The sequence below is a fragment of the Mobula hypostoma genome, chromosome 18 (genome assembly GCF_963921235.1).
Source record: "Mobula hypostoma chromosome 18, sMobHyp1.1, whole genome shotgun sequence".
NCBI classification, from domain to species: domain Eukaryota; kingdom Metazoa; phylum Chordata; class Chondrichthyes; order Myliobatiformes; family Myliobatidae; genus Mobula; species Mobula hypostoma.
The window spans coordinates 62,137,010-62,161,157 of NC_086114.1; the positions used below are offsets into that span (position 1 = coordinate 62,137,010).

General features: G+C 47.5%; 1 protein-coding gene across 4 annotated transcripts in view; it reads left to right on the forward strand.

The window, feature by feature from the left end:
• Positions 1-290: 290 nt before the first annotated feature.
• The window catches only part of tln2b (talin 2b), a 323,891-nt gene continuing 300,033 nt past the window's right edge, over positions 291-24,148 (forward strand). Inside the window, exons 1-2 of one of the 4 annotated variants that reach the window (XM_063070977.1) lie at positions 941-1,161; positions 19,890-19,935. The gene's annotated coding sequence lies outside the window, so the exon portion shown is untranslated. Of the gene's footprint in view, positions 511-922; positions 1,162-19,889; positions 19,936-24,148 lie in introns of those variants that run through there. The other 3 variants (XM_063070979.1, XM_063070978.1, XM_063070976.1) reach the window with 3 other exon arrangements.

Here is a 24,148-nt window from a genome sequence, read left to right on the forward strand (position 1 = left end):
AGACGGGCTATTTTGATGTCTTTGCTTAGTGAAGTCTCCATGTCTGGCCCACTACCTCTGTGAAGGCAATACCTGACTTAACACTGGGAATAAACTACAGAACCATGCTCACTCCTCAGACACACAGAACCGAACACTCAATGCGGTATCACAGTGCAGGACTAATTAGTTTCACTAACGTGTTGAGGCATTTTACTGTATATTCACGCAATGCAGTAACAGCATCCACCTTTCACTATATTCGAACACGATTTATAATATATTGAATTCTCACGACTCAATTAGACGCAGCGAGTGAGGACTCAGATACACCGCCCCTTGAGCACTTGGAATGGAAGTCGGTTACATAAATCCGGGGATCTCCTCATCTCAATCCTGCTGTCCGTCCAACCTCAGCAAACGACAGTGTGCATCGCGGACCGAGGGGCGAGGAAGAGAGAGGTCCGGCGTAGCGCGACTCACGGCCGGCGAAGCCGCAGTGGGATCGCCCGGCCAGAAGACCCCAGGGAGGTGTGTGGGGTGGGGAACGCGACACCATGGACAGGAGCCCGGTAAACCCCGAGAGGTGCAAGCGGGATCCCACGGTCGGGTGTCCCCGGGGATAGCGGGACATCACGGTCGGGTGTCCCCGGGGATAGCGGGACATCACGGTCGGGTGTCCCTGGGGTGGGGGGGGGAGGAGGGAGTCATACAGCGGAGAAACAGCCCTTTCGGCCCATCTAGTAGGTGCCAACCTGTTATTCCGCCTAGTTCCATCAGCCCGCACCTGGACCACAGCCCTCCCATTCATGTACCGATCCAAACCTCTCTCTGGCGGAGGAAGCGGGACGCCGCCGCCAAGTCCTCCACACTACCACACCTCGGAGTTTCGGGAGGGCGACCTTTCACCGCCGGAGTGCGGAGTCCCGGAATGATGACGCTTTTCCGGCCGGAGCGGGGCTGGAGCGCTTGCTGGCGGCGGGGGCTTGGGGGCCGGGCCCACGCCCACCCTCCACCGCCCGCCCAGGAATGCTGAGGCGCCGGCCGCCTGCTCCCGACTCCCCGAGCCCAGCGTGAGTGTCTGTGCGGCGCGCCGGGCCGCTCCATGCGCGCCGGGCCGCTCCATCCGCGCCAAGCATTTTGTGGGTCTGTGGAAAATCGATGTGGGATGTCGGCGTGAAGGTGGGCGACCTCTCTCCCTCCCTCCCCATTGCAACTGTTCACCTCCCGATCCCGTGCGCGGCTGCACCGAGCAGCTTTTATCAGTGCGATTCAGGTTTGCAGTCTGGCTGACCCGGTGTAGCATTCAGTGTGAAACAATGTTGCAGTCGGTGTGATACATTTTGTGCAGGAGCGCGGAACCCCTCCCCTGGGAGCTGCTCCCCACTTCATGCCAGCGGTTCGAGCCTACCTCTCTCTCCCCCTCACGTTACCTCTGGCAGGGGTTTAATGAGATTTGGAGGCGCCATGTTTCCCAGTGCATCTTCCCTGGAAAGGATGGTCTCCCCCCACCCACCCACCCCCCTTCCTTCCCGGCAGGATGGGCTGCGGGAGAAAGTTTCGCAAGCTGCGAGCTGCGTGGACGGCTTGCATTGTAAACGCGAGCGGGAGCCGGGCGCAGGCTGCAGTGACCGCAGGTCGGGTGGTCGTGCGATGTGCTTGGGCGGAGATACGCGGTCTCGCCCACCCAGCTGGGCCGGTGCCAGAGGGCGCGCTGCAGCAGCGCTCGGAGAACAGCTGTCCTCCATTTGTGGTTCGCGTGGTTGGGTGATGCGAGGCAGCCATGGATCCTGTCACTGACGGTTCTCTTGCCACCAAGTCCCAGTTCTCCTCCCTCTCCCTGCGCCGGACAGTGCGCCTTCCCAATCCCCACTGACAAACTCGGGCTCCCGCTGCGGATTAGCTGCCTGATAATTGACGGTGATGCTTGCGATCACAATTTCCATTACATCAGTGATACAGATGTTGCACGGCATCCATCTGTAAAACACTGACCAACATAAGAGCAGTTGATAACGATGTTGGGATGTGTGTTGGTCCTCAGAAGGAGCTATTCTTGTGGGGGGGGGACATGCTATATTAAAATATTTAGCCCTTGATCTGTCATTCCTTATCTGCACATTTTTCATTTGTCCACTTTACATACCTAGAAAGCAGAACATCGATTGGCTGAGTTTCTGTTCTGGAGCCCAGGTTGGTGCCAAAATGCCCAAACCTCCATCTTTCCAACTCTGCATTTGCTGTATCACTTTAAAGCATTTGTTATTTCAAGTGCTCTGTAATGTGGTATTGTAATTGCAGTTATAATTGTAATTCTAGTTGATCTGTCAGATCTTCATAATGTAACTCTTCAGGGCCAGTCCAGCCTCTCCAGTGCAGTAGGTCTTTTCTAAGTTGGGAAGGTGAGAGTGGTGTTGGAGTTTGTGACTTTGGGAGAGGTCTTGGTATGTGCTGATAGCAAGAAGCCGTCTTTGTGATGCTGGGCTGGAGAAAGGCACCCAGTTGAATAATATTCTTCACATTCTGCTGTTTGCAATATGACATGAACCAGAACGGTTAGTACTGATGCAGGTCAGATAGTTAGTCTGACTGGTGAATGATTTGTCCCTTTCCAGCAGCAAAATTTGGTAGCTTAGACACTGAAGTTTTGAGTTTTGGTACCTAGAAGAGATCATGTTCAATACCATTGGATTCATGGTCCTGATCTATTTCTGATACCTTTTGTTTCTTGCTCAGCCTGTCCACATTTAGAGTGACTTTGCTAAGTTGGTTCTGGGATTGGCGGGCTCGGGATGAGTGAGACAGTAAAGGATCTGGGAATCTTCTTGTTCAGCACGGGCCTGGGGATCCTCCTCAGTTAGTCTGGGCCGACAGCGGCTTTCAATGTTGCAAAGATTCTGCAGATGCTGGAAATCCTGAGCACCACACACAAAATGCTGGAGAAACTTAACAGGTTGGTCATTACCCTGAAATATCAACTCTTCCTTGGATGCTACCTTATTGGTGAGCTCCTCAAGTTTGTTGTGAATGCTTGTCAGATTGATCATTGGGGACCAGCAGCTTGATTGGTTTGGGACTGTCTGTTATTGATTCCTTATGTAATGTATTTATTTTTGCAGTTTGATTATTTCTGATTTTTTCCCCCCACAGGGGTTTTTGTGTGAAATTGGAGACTGTCAGTTTGTTTGTGACTTAACCACACATTGCTCTGTGACGACACCGGTGCCAAGCTGTATCGGCCCTAGTGCCCTTCCCTTGGTCAACATCGGTGGCATGGAGAGGGGAGACTTGCAGCATGGGCAACTGCCGGTCTTCCATACAACCTTGCCCAGGCCTGCGCCCTGGAAATCTTCCAAGGCGCAAATCCATGGTCTTAACGGATGCCTATGTCCATCCATTCTTCCAGTGTAAAAAGGCTGATGAACCACCTGGGTACAGACAGACAGACGGACACAATCTGGAAATAAGGTGTTGGGCTGGGTTGGGTTGTTTGAGAATGTTGGTGTTGGAAGCAGGGGGAAGGTTTTTAATATGAAAACTCTTGAGATCATGCAGTTTTTATTTTCTGATCTATGAACTTTTGTCAAAACTTAGCTAGAGCCATTCTGAAAGAAAATTCATGGACCAAGAATGTAAATATTTTGTATTTACTCTCCCAAGTGCTGCTGGGCTTTGATGTTTTCTGTTTTAATTTTATTGATGCTTGTAAATGTATCTGAGTGAGAATAAATGGGGAAGAGAAGGGAGGTTTAAGCACTTGTTGAGTATGTGACTGCTGTGGCATTACTGAAGTCTTCCTGGGCATCGGTCTGATGGGTGTGGACAGATGATATTGAATCGTCATCATCAGTCTGATGGGTGTGGACAGATGATATTGAATCGTCATCATCAGTCTGATGGGTGTGGGCAGATGATATTGAATCGTCATCATCAGTCTGATGGGTGTGGACAGATGATATTGAATCGTCATCATCAGTCTGATGGGTGTGGGCAGATGATATTGAATCGTCATCATCAGTCTGATGGGTGTGGACAGATGATATTGAATCGTCATCATCAGTCTGATGGATGTGGGCAGATGATATTGAATCGTCATCATCAGTCTGATGGGTGTGGACAGATGATATTGAATGGTCATCATCAGTCTGATGGATGTGGGCAGATGATATTGAATCGTCATCATCAGTCTGATGGATGTGGGCAGATGATATTGAATCGTCATCATCAGTCTGATGGATGTGGGCAGATGATATTGAATCGTCATCATCAGTCTGATGGGTGTGGGCAGATGATATTGAATCGTCATCATCAGTCTGATGGATGTGGGCAGATGATATTGAATCATCATCATCAGTCTGATGGATGTGGGCAGATGATATTGAATCGTCATCATCAGTCTGATGGGTGTGGGCAGATGATATTGAATCGTCATCATCAGACCACAGAAACTGATGGTAATAATATTTCTCTTGTGAAAAGGATGATACTGGGAAAACATGGGAGAAATTTGAGCTACTTTATTTGAAAAGGGGGAGGGGGTGTAAAGAAGAGCAGGAGTGGAGTTAATTCTTCATGTTGGAGGAAGAATTTTACTCTGGTTTGTTCTCCCACCCTACCCATCACAATGCTGTGGTATCCTGAATTTAGTCAGTTCCTGGAACCTGGTGGGGGTGTGGGAGGTTGAGGTAAAGCCCTCCCCCTATCCCTACCCCTGAACCCTGGCATGCTGGCTCAGCTTATCATCAGATCACACAGAGAAAAGGCATCGGCATTACTGCCTCACAGAGTCAGACCAGGAGTCTGCAGTCACTGGATATTTGGTGGTTGTTACTGAATGGAGAGATGTTTGTAATTGCCGTCAGGGGGCTGAGGCAATGTGAGTTCAGTTGGATGCTGTGCTGTGCTGTCAAGGGCTTTGAGCAGTTATTATTTACCCAGAAGAGAGGGAGGGCAATTGGCCTGCTGGGTCCACATCTGCCCCCAGGAAAGTGATCCCATCAGTCCCATTCCCACCCACCTTATTTCCTTGCACCTCTGCAAGTTATTTTCTTTCACAGGCCATCAACTCCCCTTGGATTCTTTTTGGCAAGAAGATTAGTAGCATAATTGTGGGACCTTTACTGTTGGAAATGAGGTAACAAAAGGCAGTCCAATGAATCACACGATTTAGTTCATCCTTCACAAAGCAGGATACAAGGAGTGGGGAAGACTATTCCAGTGAGGGGTGGAGCTGATTGAAATCAGTATTTAAATGGTTCAAATTAATATCAGAGAATGTATGCAGTATACAACCTGAATTTCTGACTCCTTGCAGACACCCATGAAACAAGAAACCCCAAAGAATGAATGATAGAAACATCAGAACCCTGAAGCCCCCCTTCCCTTCCATGCACAAGCATCAACCCTCCCCCTCCCCCTCCCCAGCAGAAGCACTGAAGCCCCACCACCCCCCACCATGCAAGCAATAGCAAAAGCCCCCAAAGGGACCTTGATTTGGAATCCATCAAAAACTACAGTCCGTAACCCAGCACTTTGGTATCTCGACCTGGGTCTCCCTCACTTTGAGGGAGAGAGCAATCGCTCCTACAACGATGAGAGGGGAGACCAGTAGCTCGCTGTTCTGATGTTCCGATCTTGCCTGACTCGAGGGCTGACATGCTCTCACTCACCATCAAAAGGGAGTTGGGGGGAATCACTTGACTACTGGGCCCTTCCACGGACGACAACATCTGATGTTTCAGTCCCCCATGACACTTCGGTCGGCAAGGAACCAGGTCATTCCGAATACTCACATCTTCCAGGACCTTCCTGAAGATAGTGAAGTGCCGAGGCACGTGGCCTGTCAGTAAACCCACCGCTTACGAAGAACTACAGTTTCAGCTGTAGATCACAGACTCTGACAGAGCCCCAGCCACCTTGAAAGGAAACGACAGACATCTGAGAAGAAGAAGCTGTTTTTGTGGCCAAACTGGAAGAGGTCACCTGCTTTCTAGCTCCTCCTTCGATTTGTGAGAAATGTAACACATCAGATTGCTGGAGGAGCTCAGCAGGTCAGGTAGCATCTATGGAAAGGAATAAAAATCCCTTCCCTCTCCCCACCTTTTTATTCTGGCATTTCCCCCCTTGACAAGAAGGGGGATGTCCTGATGAAGTGTCTCAACGGGAAATGTGGACTGTCTATTCCTTTCCAATCAGGGTGATTTGGGAACTGCCCTGGAAGTGGTACATGCTTTATGAAATGCTTTCCAAGCTTCATAGACTAGGTAACAGTTTTAATGGACTGGAGAGTGGCAAATGTAACCCTACCATTTAAATAAGGAGATAGAGTAAAAATAAAATTCACACTAAACCACACACAAAGTGCTGGAGGAACTCAGCAGGCCAGGCAGCATCTATGGAAAAAAGCAAAATCGACATATTGGGCGGAAACCCTTGGGCAGGACTGGAAAAAAGAAGCTGAGGAGTAGATGTGAAAGGTGGGGGAGGGGAGAGGGAAACACCAGGAGACAGGTGAAACTTGGAGGGAAAGGGATGAAGCAAAGAGCTAGGAAGTTGATTGGTGAAAGAGACAGAGGCAATGGAAGAAAGTAAGAGGGGCAAGGGAGGAGCACCAGAGGGAGACGATGGGTGGACGAGGAGATAACATGAGAGAGGGAAAAGGGAATGGGAAATGGTGAAGGGGGGGCATTACCTGAAGTTTGAGAAATCGATGTTGATGCCATTAGGTTGGAGGTTACCCGAATGGAATATAAGGTGTTGTCCCTCCAGCCTAATCCCGACAGTGGAGCTGGCCATGGATGGACATATTGGAATCGGAATGGGAAGTGGAATTAAAATGGGTGATCACTGGGAGATCACGCTTGTTCTGGTGGATGGAGCGTAGACGCTCAGTGAAGTGGTCCTTCGGAATATTGATGTGATACTAGTCGGCACTTTGTGGCATTGGAGTGTTGATGTAGTGATACTGGTGGGTACTTTGTGGCATTGGAGTGTTGATACCGATGGGTACTTTGTGGTATTGGAGTGGCTACTTTGTGACGTTGGAGTGTTGATGTGGTGATACTGGTGGGTACTTTGTGACATTGGAGTATTGATGTGATATTGGTGGCTACTTCGTGGTATTGGGTATCAGTTTGGGCATCATGTTGCAGTTCTACATCAATTGGACTGTATTTGGAGTTTTGGTTTCCACACTACAGGAAGGATATGCTAGCGATAGAGAGATTCACTGGTATGTTTCCTGGAATGGAGAGCTGGAGTTATAAAGAAAGTTTGAATAGGTCAGGTTAACTCTCTCTGGAATGTAGGAGGCTGATGGATGATATTTTAGACGTTTCTACAATAATGGAAGGCATAGAAAGCATAGATAATCTTTTCTCAGGGCAGAGAGCCAAGAATGAGAGGGCCTTGGTTTAGAGGGTGGAGAAATTTGAAGGAAATCTGAGAGGTAAGTTGTTCATGCAGGGTATGGTGGTTATCTGGAATGAAAAGCCAGAGGAGGTTGCGGAGGCAAGTCTAATTACAATCTTTAACTGGCATTAGGAAAGTTAGTTGGATAGGAACAGCATAGAGGGATACAGACCTAAAGCAGGTGGGTGAATGGTGTTGGAGGTGATAGGAATTGTGGTTGACACGAGTGGTGTCTGTGCTGTACAGCACGATCACACTGGTTTGTCCACTTCCCAAAACCCTCAGTTCCAAGACCTTTCAAAAGTGTATCAGCCTCCTCTTTAAATACCTCGAGTGCACTAGCCTTGATAACCCTCCACGGTGTTTCTCACACTCTTTATGAAGATATTCTTTTTCCCAGGGTTGGAGAACCAAGAACTAGAGGGCATGGTAGCGTAATGGTTAGCACAACGCTTTACAATACAGGCGACCCAAATTCAATTCCCACACCGCCTGTAAGGATCTGTACGTTCTCATCACGGGATTCCTTCGGGTGCACCCGTTTCCTCCCACAGTCCAAAGATGTACAGATTGGTAGGCTAATTGGTCATACTAAATTGTCCTGTGATTTGGTGAGGATTAAATTCGATTGCAGTGCAGCATAACTCAAAGGGGTGGAAAGGCCTATTCTATGCTGTAATGAGAGGGAAGAGTTTTACGAGGAGTCTGAGGGCCGACTTTTGCACGCAAGGGATGTTCAGTGCTAGAATTGAGCTGCCAGAGGAAGTGGTTGAGGCATGTACGTTAACAACATTTAAAAGGTACTTGGACAGGTATATTGGTAGGAAAGGTTTAGAGGGATATTGACCAAACTGGGGAAATGGGACTGGCTTAGATGGGAATCTTGCATAGCATGGACCATTTGGGCCAAAGGGCCTGTTTCTATGCTGTATGACTCTGATTATAAGCTACTGCACATGTTAAACCTTGTAACTGCGATCCCATTGGAAATTGGGAGGTAGCGTGAGCTATGAAGAGGATACAGTGAAATTCCAGCATAATTTTGGCAGACCAAAGGAGTGAATATGTATGGCAGATGCAGAATAAAAAGACAGGTTATCTGTTTTAGACAGGGGATCTTATAGAAACATACAAAATTTTGAAAGGGATAAATAAGATAGAAGTAGGAAAGTTGTTTCCATTGGTAGGTGAGACTAGAATTAGGGGACATTGCTTCAAGCTTCAGGGGAGAAGATTTAGGACCGAGATGAGGAGAAACTGTTTTTCCCAGAGAGTGGTGAATCTGTGGAATTCTCTGCCCAGGGAAGCAGTTGAGACTTCTTCACTAAATATATTTAAGATACAGTTAGATAGATTTTTACATAGTAGGGGAATTAAGGGTTATGGGGAAAAGGCAGGTAGATGGAGCTGAGTTACGGACAGATCAGCCATGATCTTATTGAATGGCGGGGCAGGCTTGATGGGCCCAATGGCCTACTCCTGCTCCTATTTCTTATGTTCTTATGTTTTGGTGGCAATAACAGGAAGGTAGGCAAGAAGCAGGGAAGGTGTTTTGATGCGGGTAAAGCCCTTCCCACCACTGAGCCTATCTACAAGGAGCACTGTCACAGTAAAGCAGCATCCCATCATCAAGGACCCCCTGCCACCCAAGCCATGCTCGCTTCTCACTGCTGCCATCATGAAGGAGGTACAGGAGTGTCAGGACTCGTAGCACCAGTTTCAGGAACTGTTGTTACCCCTCAGCCATCAGGCTTTTGAAGCAGAGGGAATAACTTCACTCACCCCAGCACGGAACTGTTCCCACAATCTATAGAGTCACTTTCAAGGACTCCATCTAATCTTTTGGATACTTATTACTTATTTATTATTATTGTTATTTTGTTTGTTTTTCTTTTTGTTTTGCACAGTGATTGCTTGACTGTCTTGTTATGTGTGGATTTTCATTGATTCTACTGTGCTTCTTTGTACTTACTGCGAATTCCCGCAAACAAAATGAATCTCAGGGTTATATACGGTGACATATATGTATTTTAATAGAAATTCACTTTGAACATTGCACAGTTTTCGACACCTGGTTCACTTATGGCTTCGGAGCCACCTTCCTTTGTCCTGAGCCGTGGTGGAGGGGGCAACCAGGATTGGCATTACTTTCAATGATGTCTGTCCTATTTCCACATTCACACAGCCTCTCGTTCAGGGGCAAGGTCAGTGTTCCTCTGCTCCTTAACATGAAATTTCCAGCACCTCCAACATGATGCCCCTATTTGACATATCTATCCTTCCCCATCCCTTTCCAAGGGGCCAGTGTCAATTTCACTCAATGAGAATAATGTGCAGTTGTAAACTAACTGGACTGAGGCGCAAATGTTGTCTACTCCCAAGGATTTCGTTCTATCTGAGGCTGCTGGAACTTGGAGGGCAGCTTGGCAGTTTAGATGCAAGTCTCTTCCCACCCATGCTGCCTGTTTCCCTGCCTGCACCACCTCCAACTGTGTTCCAGCCTCCTTTTCTGGATTTCCTCACTTCACAGTTCTACCAGGGAAGCTCTGCAATGAAGTTCAATAGCTGAAGATTATTTGTACCCGTGATTTGATGGCTGGCGCCTGGTCTGATCACTGAAGCTCAGGATCTGTGCATGGTCCTGTAGAAGGGATTTCTGGGTGGCGTGGCTTGATATGGACGTGTGGGTCCAGGGTGTATGGTACCCTAAGAGGGGCAAGGGATGTGTCGATCTGGGTAGGGAGGTTGGATTGTGTGTTGGAAGCACAAGTGGATATAGTGGCAAAGAAGAAAAGGCGTATGACTTCATTGGATAGGGTGTTGAAGATAAATGTTGAGGATTCATGTCGTAGCAATATAAAATCTTGATTAGACCACACTTGGAGTCACCGCATTATACGAAGGAAGTGGCGGCTTTGGAGAGTGTGCAGAAGAGGTTTATCAGGATGTTGCCTGGATTAGAGGGTATTAGCAAAAAAAAATAAATTGTTTTCTTAGAGCATTGGAGACTGAGGGGAGACCTGACAAAAGTTGATAATATTATAATGGGTAGATGGTCAACGTTTTTTTTCCTGGAATGGAAGTGCGATATACTAGAGGACATAGCTTTAAGGCGAGAGGGTGAAAGTTTAAATGAGCTTTGCATAGCAGGTTTTATTTTATATCGAGTGATTGGTGTCTTGAATGTGTTGACAGGGCAGCTGATGCAAAAGCAAAGTTTAGCAATCATTTATGGATCCTGTGCAGGCAAGTGTGCAATCAAATGGTCAGCATGGACATTGTGGGCCGAGGGGCTGTACTTTTCTACGCTCTCTGTACAGATGGTGGCGTCCCTGGTTGGGAGGGGTATGGCAGTTTTGCGGAATGGATGGAGTTGGGGGTGTCCTCCAGATGGTGGAGGTGTTCTCTGGACAGGAGAGGTTGGTGAGCTGCCCACGAGTGGGTGGTTGGTTGATGGGTGAGTGGTTAGAGTGCTGGGAGCAAGGCTAACAGGTTTAAGGAACCTTGGTTTTTGAGAGATATTGAAGCCTTGGTTAAGACGGAGCACTAAAGAGATGGGGGAGTACTTAAGTGAATTTTTTGAATTTGTATTTACTTGTGAGATGGTTAGAGAGTCTGTACTACTGAGGCAAAATAGAGAGTTCATGGACTATATGTGGATTACAGAAGAGGAGGTGCATGCTGTCTTGAGGCAAATTAAGGTGGATAAATCCCCAGGCTCAACAAGGAGAATGGTTGTAGATGGCTGCGTCTCTGACTGGTGGTGTGCTGCAGGAATTGGTCCTAGTCCATTGCTGTTTGTCATCTATATCAACAACCTGGATGATAATGTGGTAAACTGGATCTGCAAATTTGCAGATGACACCAAAATTGAAGTTGCACTGCAGAGCGAGGAAGGCTCATTGAAGCTTGCAGCTGGATCTGGACCAGCTGGAAAAATAGGTGGAAAAATGGCAGATGGAACTTAATGCAGACAAGCGTAGAGTGTTACGCTTTGGGAGGACCAACCAGGATAGGACTTGCATGGTGAATGTTTGGGCACTAACGGTAGAACAGAGTGATCTGGGACTATGGATTCATAATTCCTTGAAAGTGGTGTTGCAGGTAGATAGGTTCATAAAGAGAGCTTTTGGTACATTCGCATTCATAAATCAGAGTACTGAGTACAGGAGTTAGGATGTTGTGTTGTTGTTTCAGAAGTTGGTGAGGCATTATTTGGAGTATTGTGTGATCTTCTAGTCACCTATCTACAGGACAGATATCAATAAGCTTGAAAGAGTACAGGAAATTTCAGTACAGGATGTTGCTGGGACTTGAGGACTGAGTTATAGGGAAAGGTTCAGTAGAATAGGACTTTATTCCCTGGAACATAGAAGAATGAAGGGAGATTTGATGGCGGTATACAAAATTATGAGGGACCTAGATCAGATAAATGAAAATAGGATTTTTTTCGCTGAAGTTGGGTGAAACTTGAAGTAGAGGTCATAGGTTAAGGGTGAAAAGTGAAATACTTAAAGGAACCTGAGGGAGAGTTTCTTTGCTCAGAGTGTGGAACGAGCTGCAGGCAGAGTTGTTGGATGTGGGTTCTTTTTAAGAGTGATTTGGGTATGTACATCGATGGGAGGTATGGAGGGCTATGGTCTAGGTGCAGGTCGATGGGATGAGGGGAGATGGATTGTTTCTGTGGTGTAGCGGTCCGTGACTTCTATTTAGTCAGGTTTCTAGATTCTGCTAGGGCTGGCGATGGAGGAAGGTACTCTGCAGAGGTACTCGGCTGGGTTATGTGCCCAGGCCTGGGCAGAGTAATGGCAACCCCTTATGGTCAGAGGTCCAGCCACTAACCAGCTTCTCCATCTGTTAACGTAACCTGACAGATCCAGAAGTGAGTGGAGGCGGTTGGAACCTGTGTTGCTGGCACTGTTTATTGGTCGGACAAGGATCAGTGGGAGCCTTCTCTTTATAGCTGGATCCAAACTGCTTGTGGTTCAGAAGCTGGTGGAACTTTCCCTTCTGGAAAGATGTTTGTGTGAGGGCAGCTGGGTCACATCCTGTTTAGGCCTCGAGTTCAATGTTTGTGGCCAGCTCGGGACATCCCATTATGGGATTAATGTCAGGTCCAGGGACGGTAGGGACCAGTGAAGGGCAGAAAATGCTGGAACCACTCTGCAGGTCACTTCGGGTGCTGCAGTAGTGTTGTAGTTAGCGCCATGGTAGTGTAGTGGTTAGTGCGACAGTATTACAGGTCATAGCGTTGGAGTTTAGTTTCACCGCTGCCTGTAAGGAGTTTTTCCGTCCTCCCCGTTAATGCATGGGTTTCCTCTGGGTGCTCTGGTTTCCTCCCAGGTTCCAAAGACGTACCAGTTAATAGGTTAATTGATCATTGTAAGTTGTCCCGTGATTAGACTATGGTTAAATAGTTGCGCTGCTAGGTGGTGCGGTTTGTTTGGTGGAAGTGTCTGTCCTGTGCTGTATCTCTAAATAGACAATGAATGTCAGGCAGCGTGTGGAGAGAGAACTGGAGCCGATGCTTCAGGTCGATGACCTTTCATTGAAGCTAATCTAATCCTGGTTCTGAGGACCTCAGAAGTTAATTTGGTTTCACTCTGCACAGATGCTGCCCGACCGGCTGAATATTTGCAGCATTTTCTGCCGTAATTTCAGATGTCCTGTGCCAGCAGTGTTTTATTTTCACTTTTACTGTGGAGGGAATTGTCTTCCTGAGATCAGGAATAATTAGGCATAGATAGTGTAACGAAGTGCCAAATGCAGAGAGAGGTTTCTACTTTTGCATTGGATGGTATCGAGGTCATCGATGCGGGGCAGAGGAATTTAGTAAGAGAAGTGAAGATCTTTGTTAACACTGAGCTGTGGTCACAGAAGCTCTTCCTTAAAGGAACATACTCAGCAGGGAATTTTAAATACTACAATTTGCAGGGCTGAGGAGGAAATACAGGTGAGTTCAAACAGTTTGTCCGTATGAAAGGAATGACAGCGATATAGCCCAAATGCTCATGTTATGTGCAGTGTCACTGTCTGATATCCCTTGGTGCCTTATTACCGTTTACAGGTGGGCCTCGCACTGTATCACACACTGAACATTCAGGTTGTGCTGGTTTCTGCTGTTGGAGATGCAGGGCGAGACGGCCTGAGGTGTTCCAGCAGCATCTGGGTGTCGCAATGCAGGATCCTACGCTGCAGACAATATGCTCTCCTTTGTGTTACATGCTCTGGTGTGTTGCGTAATTCAGAGCTGCTGTTTGTCCATGTGAAAGTAATGACACTGATTAAAACACACATTTAACTTTGTCATTGGCCTGTTTTTTTTAAAAATGTGTAAACCAGATGGGAAAGGGCTTTTGCCTCACTGAGGCACAGATCTTTGTACTGAGATCCCCCTGGGTCTCTGAGCATTGAGTGGTTCTCGGGCACAAATCCTTGTACTGAGATCCCCCTGGGTCACAAATCCTTGTACTGAGATCCCCCTGGATCTCTGAGCATTGAGTGGCCTCAGGCACAAATCCTTGTACTGAGATCCCCCTGGGTCTCTGAGCATTGAATGGCCTAAGGCACAAATCCTTGTACTGAGATCCCCCTGGGTCACAAATCCTTGTACTGAGATCCCCCTGGGTCACTGAGCATTGAGTGGCCTCAGGCACAAATCCTTGTACTGAGATCCCCCTGGGTCTCTGAGCATTGAGTGGTCCTCGGGCACAAATCCTTGTACTGAGATCCCCCTGGGTCACAAATCCTTGTACTGAGATCCCCCTGGGTCACTGAGCATTGAGTGGCCTCAGGCACAAATCCTTGTACTGAGATCCCCCTGGGTCACAAATCCTTGTACTGAGATCCCCCTGGGTCACTGAGCATTGAGTGGCCTCAGGCACAAATCCTTGTACTGAGATCCCCCTGGGTCACAAATCCTTGTACTGAGATCCCCCTGGGTCTCTGAGCATTGAATGGCCTCAGGCACAAATCCTTGTACTGAGATCCCCCTGGGTCACAAATCCTTGTACTGAGATCCCTGGATCTGTCATTGTGGGTCCCTCAGGCACAAATCCTTGTACTGAGATCCCCTGGATCCATCATTAAGTGGCCTTCAGAGCTCAGTGACATGCCCTGAAACCACCCACAAAGTTAGAGAAACCACCTCATATCTGTGCCGTGTCCCGTGTGGGCTCATTGGCAGCCTCTAGATGCAGTATCATCCAGCATTTATCATTCCTCATCAGTGCCTTGATCTTCCGGCAAGATGGTGGCACGACTGGTCACAGTGGCTTCTACAGGGTCCACAAAAGGTGCTACCGTTCTACCTAAACATAGATCTAATGATCGGTGCTGTGCATAAAGACTGCAGGCTCACACCATCAGTGAATTGGTTGCTGGCGGAGACAGGAAGGAGCTAAGTAACGAGCTGCTGCCTGGGTCGATGGAGGCTCACGGTCAAATAGCAAGTGGCCGTCGTGGTTGCTTTTCTTGTGATCACAAGACCCCTTTGGATGTTGGTAATCTGGTACATTGCAAGCTCGATTCACTGATTTATTGGACAAGGGGCCTTGTCCTTGGTCGTGGCAAGGACCAGGCCTGAAGCCCCGGGACTGCCTGTTGGCAGCCGCCCAGAGTGAGGGGCGAAGCCGATGTGCTTCACTGGGGGCGGCGTGGCGCGGTGTCTGGAACGGAGTTGGGGCTGCCCCTCCAGGAGTTTCACCCGGCAGACGACAAGGTCTGTAGTGGCTGACTGCAGATATTGGCCATCAACGGACCTGGGCTTCGAGCTGTGGGGTCGCTTGCTTTTCAGCTGCCGGAGGTGAGGCGTCCGAGCAATTGTGCCCCACCGGGGGCGGCCTAGTGCAGTTGTGGTGACTGAAGATTTAAAATGGGCCTGGACTGTATACATATAGATTTGTCTGGTTGTGTTGTTTTCTAATATTCCATATGTGCTTGTATATGCAAGGACTGGGCCTCAAAAGCACGGTGTCGCCTAGCGGGAGTCAGGCGTCAGGGCGAGGTCTGGGTATATACATGCATATTCCGTGTTGTATTTTTACTGATATTCTATTTGGGTTTGCTGACTTGTATGCATCAAGCCGTGGCGTCGCGGGGGGAGGTGGTGAGGTGGGCCTTGGGACTCTTATTACGTGATTGTGATCTTGTGTGTGCTCACTGTGTGTGACTGTAGGTAATGTGTCTTTGTTCCTTGACCCCAGAGTAACGCTGTTGTGTTTGGCGGTATTCATGAGTATTAGTATATGGTGAAGTGACAATTAAACTTGAATTGAATTGCAATCCAGTGAGGATGTCCCAGACTCTGCACCCCCAGTCTGCAGAACACGCAGGAGGGTGTGGGTTTTTGGAAGGAGGTCAGTGTTGTGATGTCATCCACTACCTCAGGTGGATAGGGGAAAAAATACGTGGGAAGAAAGAAAATTTGCAGTTTTATAACAGTTTTACATCCCTTTAGTGGCAAGGGAGTGCTTCACTCCCAGAAGAGCTCTCTTCCTGGGGAGGCAGATATTGATGTGCAACCTCGACCTTGGTGAGACCAAGCACAAACTCGGTGGCTGCTTTGCTGAGAACCTTCACTTCATCTGCCAACTCTCCTGGTCCCCCCAGTTTAATTCCCCTCCCCATTCCCATACTGGCCTGTCTGTCCTGGTCTGATTTCCCCCCCCCCACCCCGCCAGTTGCCAGTCAGTTTAATTAGTTTAATTCCTCTCCCCATTCCTGTACTGGCCTGCCTGTCCCAGCCTCCTCTCCTGCTAACATGAGGCTAGAGACAAAGGAACAAAGGAACAGACCTTGTATTCTGCTTGGGTACTCCACAGCCCAACTGCAGGGACATTGAATTCTTCGATTTCAGGTAACCGGTTCCCCCTCTGTGCCTTCTGTCTCTCCTTTGGTCTTGGGGGTGGGGTTAAAGGTGATGGGCAGAAGATGGGGGGCTGGTGCTGAAAAAAAATCAGTCCTGATGGAATGGCAGAGCAGACCTGATGAACTGAATGGCTAATTCTCATTCTATACCTTGTGGTCTACCCAATTCCTCTTTCAGCAGCTTCCCCCAGCACTTTGCATGCAGCTTTTGGGTCTTTGCAGCCTTTTGTAATCGAGCTGTAGTGGAGAAGAAGGAATTGACGCAGGTAGTTTGTGCCTAGTGGATTCCCACAACAGGCAATATGTGGTGATCAGTTTCTGTTTTCGTCATCCTCGTTACATCATCGTCATCAGAAGGATGAAGGGGATCTCATTGAAACCTTTCAGATGTTGAAAGGCCTAGACAGAGTAGATGCGGAAAGGATGTTTCCCATGGTGGGAGAGTCTAGGACAAGAGGGCACAGCCTCAGGATAGAGGGGCGCCCTTTCAAAACCGAGATGCAGAGCAATTTCTTTAACTAAAGAGTGGTGAATTTGTGGAATTTGTCGCCACATGCAGCTGTGGAGGCCAGGTCGTTGGGTGTATTAAAGGCAGAGATTGATAGGTTCTTGACTGGACATGGCATCAAAAGTTATGGGGAGAAGGCCGGCGACTAGGATTGAGGAAGAGATAGAAAAAAAGAATCAGCCATGATTGAATGGCAGAGCAGACTCGATGGGCTGGATGGCCTAATTCTGTTCCTATACCTTGTGGTCTTAATGGTAATGTGTCAGAGACTTGGGCATTTCAATCTGTCTGAGTCAGATGTCCATTTGCATTCATTCTACGCTATCCATTTGCATGTCTCCTCACCTTCCCATCAGCTTCTCCCAGGTTCTGCTGCTCATCTGCACACCATTTACAGTGGCTAGTTAATATACCAATGTGCATGACTTTGGGCTATGAGATGAAGGTGGTGGACCCAGAAGAATTGAACGTCTTCCTAGAACACGCAAACCAGAGCTCAGGGTTGAACCTCGGTCGCTGGAAGCCTGAAGCATCAGCTCAGAAATGTTCTAAAGAGTTCCATTTCTCTCATTCTTGCTCCTTGCATATAATGGCTGTGAGGGATTTACTCTGTTGGGTCACAGGAAAGCCCCTGTTTATATCCCTTCACTAAATAGCGCAGGGATAAGGATGCCTGTCCTCTTAGGCTGAACGTGTGTGAAATATAATTTGATTGCAGTAGTTTATCGTGAATTTCATGCCTAAGCTGTGAAACATCTCTTGGTTTCAATTTTCTCGAGTGCATTTATTTGGATACGGTATTGATCCTCTCACATTGGTGGAAACTTCCCAGTGCTGTTCTGACCAATAATCCTTCAGTCATTACTCCCAGGTGATCTAGTTTGTTGGCGTGTATGTGGGAGCTTGCTGTGCACAATTTGCCTGCAGCAGCATTCCTGACGCTACAGAAGAAATCGTTTGTTGGCTGAAAAGATTCTGAGTTTGAGTCAGAGGCTGTGGCTGGTCCAGCCTAACTCACTTTGCCCTGATCCACACTCTGCTTTGGGGACTTAAACCTGCCGGTTCCACTGAGGTCGGCATCCATTTCTTAATGCATGCATTACTAAATGACGATAAAAGAGGACTACGTGTCCTCATAATCTAATATAATCTAATCTGAAAAGTGCGGTTCCAATCCTTGCAGGGCTCTGGGGTTTAAGTTGGAGACTGACTCTTGTGCTCTATCTGCCTTCTGACTGAGGGGTTGTCTGGGTGCTCAGGTGATTGACACGTCTAGAAATCAGCGTAATGAAAGTGCTCGGCCTGACTTCATAGTCTGATTTGGGAAAAGATGTCCTGAAGCCTAGCATGGGCAGATGGTTGGATGCTGGCAGCAGGAGGGGCTGCTGGGGTATGTGCAGGGAGGGTTTGGGCAGCTGGGTGTAGGGACCAAGAATTGGGGCATTGGAATGGCAGTGGGAGGGTGGAGTCAGGGGTAAAGGAGGCAGGGAGTTGAGGGCACTGGAATAGTTCTGGAGTGTGGGGGCAGGGTGAATGTAGGGTTGGAGGGAGGGCGGGGATTGGCAGGGACAAGGGATGGGTGGAAGAATAGGATGTGGGGCCAGGCTTGCTGGGTTTTAGGGTAGGAGTAGAGACTGCTGAGTGGACAGGCAGGTTGTGGTGTTCTGCTCCGATGTCCTGTGGTGGTGGGTTGGAATGGTCCTTGCCTCAGGATGTGGGTAGCTCTTGGTCAGTTTTCAGCCGGTCACTTGTGACTCCAGGCTGTGCTGTTCCCATTACTGTGTGGCTCAATGTGGTATGTGCTCATGGACTGGGCAGCAGAGTGCTGGAATCCGATGTTCCTGGAGCTCGGTTTGGCGATCCCTGCTTCTTTCATTAAGTGCCAAAGAAAATATCAGCGACAGATGGTGGAAATGTCCGAGTGAGTCATGGACTCAGGATTCAGTGGTCTGTGGAGGAAGCACCAAGGACGGTGTAGTGAAGCTGGCTACTCTCTGCTGGAGAATCCTCTCTCACATGGGTGTAGCCTCACTCATCCAAGGTTTCCTGCATTTCCAGCTTGTTCCACCAGCTGCCAGTTTATTTCCACTGGCTCATACCCACCCACCTCTCCCACCCCCCACAGCTTTCAGGGTGTGTACTCATGCCTTTAATTGAAATCATTCATTTTTCTCCATCTAGTCACACAACCTTGATTTTTCTCTTGTGCTTGCTACTTACTCACATGTTCCAGAGCAGCGAGTCAACATCTCAGGACTTTGACATTGCGCAGTTGACATGAAATGCTTTCGGAGTTAGGGCTTTGGCCAGCAGTTGATGGAAACGATGCCAGCTGAGTGTGAGTGGAGAGGGAAATCTTCCTATTTTGTTTTCTCAGAGCACAGTCTAATTTGAATTATTGGCATGGAGCCTATCTTTGAAACAAGTCTCTCACTGTTTGACAGGATGAGTTCATAATCAGGAACACATGTCAGTTGGGAATCAACTGGATTGGAGTTTACACCTAGGGATCTGGAAATTGCAAGCTGTCAATCTTACAGCAAGTTCCCGTTCATTAACTTTGGCTGTTATATTGCCACGGTCTCCTTAAGAATGAAGGACGGCTTTTTCTCGCGTCATACGGTGTGCTGTCAGGATTGAGTGGGCCCAGTGAAGCTGCAGTAAATGAAATCAGAGTTCGAGCTTTCCTTGCCTCTGTTTTATCATTTTATGAGGAACTTCCTTTATCTGCCTGCCATTCATTCCTTTGTCTCAGCAGCATCCTTTTAAGTTGAAAATGTTGCCAGTTCAGATGGAAAATTCAGAATGTTGGAAGTCGGGTTGTGCCTGTGAGGAGTGGGGTACAGCTAACGTTTCAGGTCAGTGACTTTTCCTCTCAACTGGCCATCCTCAGTGAACTGTAAAGGCTGGTTAGCAGTAATTGTTGAGTTCGGTAATGCCAGAGTGTGAGCTGTTTCCGATTGGAAGCGGGGCTCTGGACTGGAGTGGAAGGGGGATGTAAAGTGAAAGCTGTTGGCAGTCTGAGGTCACCCAAACAGAATAAATATGGCTGTTTTGGGGTGGGGGTGGGGGTGTTGCTCGGTATAACAGTCACATGATCTGTCTTTGGCTTTCCACTGTATAGGAGATGACCTTGTGAGGAATGTGAATGAATTACAAGTGGTAAAATGGTAAGTACTGCATCTCTGCATTCCGTGGGGCGGGGTGGGGTGTGAGGCTGGCTGTAGGTGGAAATGGATGAGTGAACCTTGGGAGGAAAAAGGTCCCTCTGAAGTCCGACTGTAGAAGCCAGTGGGATGTACCAGGTGGTGGTATCACACTAGGGGTGTTGAGCAATCTCAGAGGATGTTTGTTGAATGTGGGTGATGGTGATGGTGATGATGGGGGTACGTTGGTGGACGTGTAATCACTCGGCATGAACTAATCATCCAGAGACCAGGGTTCAAATCCTATCATGACAACAACTGTGCGACTTAATTTTGGTCAATGACCTGGACTTTTAAAGAAAAACTTGTTATCAGTACTGATGACAGAACTAACAGATTGCAGTAAAAGCTCTCTGGTTCATTAATGCACTTCAGGGAGGAAATCTGTCCTTGTGAAACCCCAGAGCCTCCAATTAAGGCACAAAGGATTTTAGGTTACGTTGTCAAACTGGATCGGAAACTTACTTGGTGTAAGGAGGTAGAGAGCAGGGGAGGATGGGGGTTTGTCAAACTATTGTCCCTGCCAAGTGGGAGAGCGGAGGAGGGTGGGGGGGTTATCAAACTGTTGTCCCTGCCAAGTGGTGTGCCACAGAGTTTGGTGCTGGGACCTTTCTCATAAATGGATGAGGAAGTCAGGGGTTTGGATCGTAAGGTTACAGGTAACATGAAAACTGGCAGAGACACATATAGTAATTTGTCTAAAGATCAGCAAGTCATAGATTGGCTGGAAAGTTGGGCATGGTGGTGGCAGACGGAATTTAATCTGGACAAGTCTGGGATAATGCACTTACAGAATTTGAAATCTGGTAGGACAGAGAGAGAAAACGGCAGGGACTTTGTGTTGTTGTCCATGGCTTTCTGAGTGTGGTGACACAGGTAGATAGGGCAGTGAAGAAGGTATTTGGTCTGTTTACCTTTACAGGCTAAGTTGGGATGTCAGTATTGTACATGTCTGGCCACTAAACCACAGGAAGTATGTGGTAACGTGGAATCGACAGAGTGCAGAGGAGATTCACCAGGATGTTGCTTGGAATGGAGAGTTTAGTTATAAGGAGACATGGGGCAAGCTTTGTTTATCCTCACTGAAACACAGGAGTGACCTTATAGGTTTATAAAAGTACCATGAGCATAGGTAAGAATAGATGGGCTTTTCCCAGGATAGGGACCCTACAAATAGAGGGCACAGGTTTAAGGTGAGAGGGGAGAAATTTAAAGGAGATCTCAGAGGGAAGTTTCTCCCTCACTGAGGGCAGTGGTTAACTGGGGGATGCTGCCGGAGGAGGTGGTAGAAGCTTAGAGGCAGTACAAGTGCAGTGTGTGAAAGGTATTTGGACAGATACTTGGATTGGAAAAACGTGACGAGGCGGGGACCTCATGCAAGCAAACGGGATTAGCATAGAGTTGGCATGGGCAAGGACATGTTTCTGCAGAGTATGATGTACGAATGTACAGAAGCTGACTCTTCATTGTCTACAAAGCACCTCCAAGGTCAACACGGGAATGGATAATATAAGCTGAAGTTGCAATATAGATGAATAAATAAATGCTCGATGAGGATATGAGAGTGAGTGAAAGCAGAAGCATGGGAATAGATTGGGGTATGAATAGACTAGGTCCTCATAGGAAACTGCATTGTCAAGGGGTCTGTGGCTCGGGTGATAGAGAAGTCAAGTAACTGAAGAGTTAGAGATAGTGAACATTAAGAAATAGGATCAGAAATAGGCCATTTGGTCCCTCAAGTCTATTCTGCCCCTCAGCAGGAGCATGGGTGAATTTTATCCTTGGCACTATTTTCCTGAACTGTCCCCAGATTCCTTTAATGCCCAGAAATAAATCAATTTATGTTTTGAACGTAATCAATAATTGAAACTGCACAGCCCTCTTGAGTCAGAGAGTTCCAAAGATTCACTGTTCTCTTAATGACAGTGTCTCTTCTCACCTCAATCTGTAGGTAGCTCTGCTTTGAGTCTGACCCTCAGAGTAATCTCCTTTCCTGTCCCAGTTAAGAAAATTTAACTTTCAACTTTCTTTTAACTCTCATTTTTCTAAACTCTAAATGTTAGGGAGTCAATCTACTGAACTTCTCCTCATATGATACAGTGGCCCAGCAGTAAGTGCAGTTGACTCACCATTCCATTGCCTCTGGGACTGATCCTCTCCTTCAGTGTTGCATCTGGAGTCTGCAAAGTCTCCCAGTGACTGTCTATGTTTCCCTGGGTGCTCTGGTTTACTCCCACAGCCAAAGGATATGTTTGTAGGTTAAATGATCTTGAGTGTAGGTGGTTGACTGTAGATTTGGGGAGTTTATAAAGATGTGAAGGATAATCAGGTACAGGGAAGTCAGAGGGAGAATGGGAATGACGGGATTGCTCTTTGAGTCAATGGGCTGAATTGCTGCCGCCTATGTTGTAACAAAAAAGAGATATGAACCAGTCCTGCACATCTTAGCTGAACTCCATAGGAACCGCATGTTTATTCTCACCAAGGCCAATAATCAACATTACACCTGGCTCCAGAGAATCTCTGACCTAAGACTACACAAAGTGAAGGAGGAGTGTTGGGAATGGTACTGAGAACATCAGAGACCCTGCAGACTTTCTGCACCAGTTGTGGAATTCTACAATTCCCACATTGGTGTCATTAGATTATGAAGACACGTAGTCCCCTTTTATTGTCATTTAGTAATACATGCATTAAGAAATGATACATTATTTCCTCCGGTGTGATATCACAAAAACACAGGACAGACCAAGACTGAAAAAACTGACAAAACCACATAATTAAACATATAGTTACAATAGTGCACAATATCATAACTTGATGAAGAAAGTCCATGAACACAGTAAAGTTCAAAGTTTCTCAAATGTCCCACATCTCACACAGACGAGAGAGGGAAGAAAGACTCTCCCTGCCATACCCGACAACAGTCCGACTCTGAGTCATCCGAAAACTTCGAACTCTGATCAGCTCTCCAACACCGAGTACTGAGCGCCATCTCTGTCCGAGCAATTCGACCTCTTTCTCGGTTGCCAAAAGCAGGCAAGGCCAGGGATTTTGAGGCCTACCCTCCGAAAGATTCCCGACCACGCAGTAACGACAGCAGCGGACGAGCATTTCAGAAATTTCTCCAGATGTTCCTCTGTGCTGTCACGTCTATCTCCATCAAATCAGAAATTGTCCACGGCCCCTATTTAACAGATACAACATCATTTTTCACCGGAGAGCTGCGCACACGCGGTGCGCTGCCATCTTCTCCTCTTTAGACTCTACAGAACTGTGTAGAAACAAATTATCCCAGTTGGCAGGAGTCTGGCCATGCTGGAAGTAAATGGATGCCTTCCTAAAATCCAAGTACACCACATCCATTGGTTCCCCTTCTTCTAGTTTGCTAGGTACATTCTGAAAAGACCAGTAGATTGCTCAGTCATGATTTGCTTTTCAGAAATTCATATTGACTCTCCTCAATCATGTCCCAATCTCCTGAGTATCCTGACATCACATTCTTTATTATAGAGTCCAGTGTTTTCCCAAATGTTGATAACAGGTCAATAGTGTAGAACATCAAAGAGTACAGCACAGGAACAATGTTGTGCTGAACCAGCTGAAAAAACAAATCAGAAACACCAATCCCTCCTACTTACACCATGTCCATATCCCTCCATCTTCCTTACATCCATCTGCCTATCTCTGAAACATCTCTAATATATTTGCCTTTACCACCGTACCAGGCAGTGCATTCCAGGCATCCACCACTCTGAGTAAAAATCTAAATCTTCCCACCCCTTTGAACCTACCAATGTCCCCCTTGAACCTAGTTTGTTTACTCCCCCTATTTTTTAACTAACGGGGCCCATCTTTGCTCCCCTCCAGCCTGGAGGAAGCCGAGTTCTAGAATCTGCAGGAGTTTTGGAAGATGGCAACTGGAGCATCTCGAAAGACTTTTATTTGGGCAGCACAACTAGTGGAGCTACTGCCTCACAGTTCCAGTAAGCAGGGTTCAACCCCTGACCCTGGTCGCTGTCTGTGATGGCCTGTCCTCACAATTCCCAATGACGCGCAGGGTGAGGCTAAGTTGTTCCCGGTGTGTAGCTAAGTGGTGGAATCTGGATGGATTTGATGGAAATGTGGGAGAGTAAGAATGGTTGGTTGATGGTGGTTGTCAACTGCATGGGCCGGA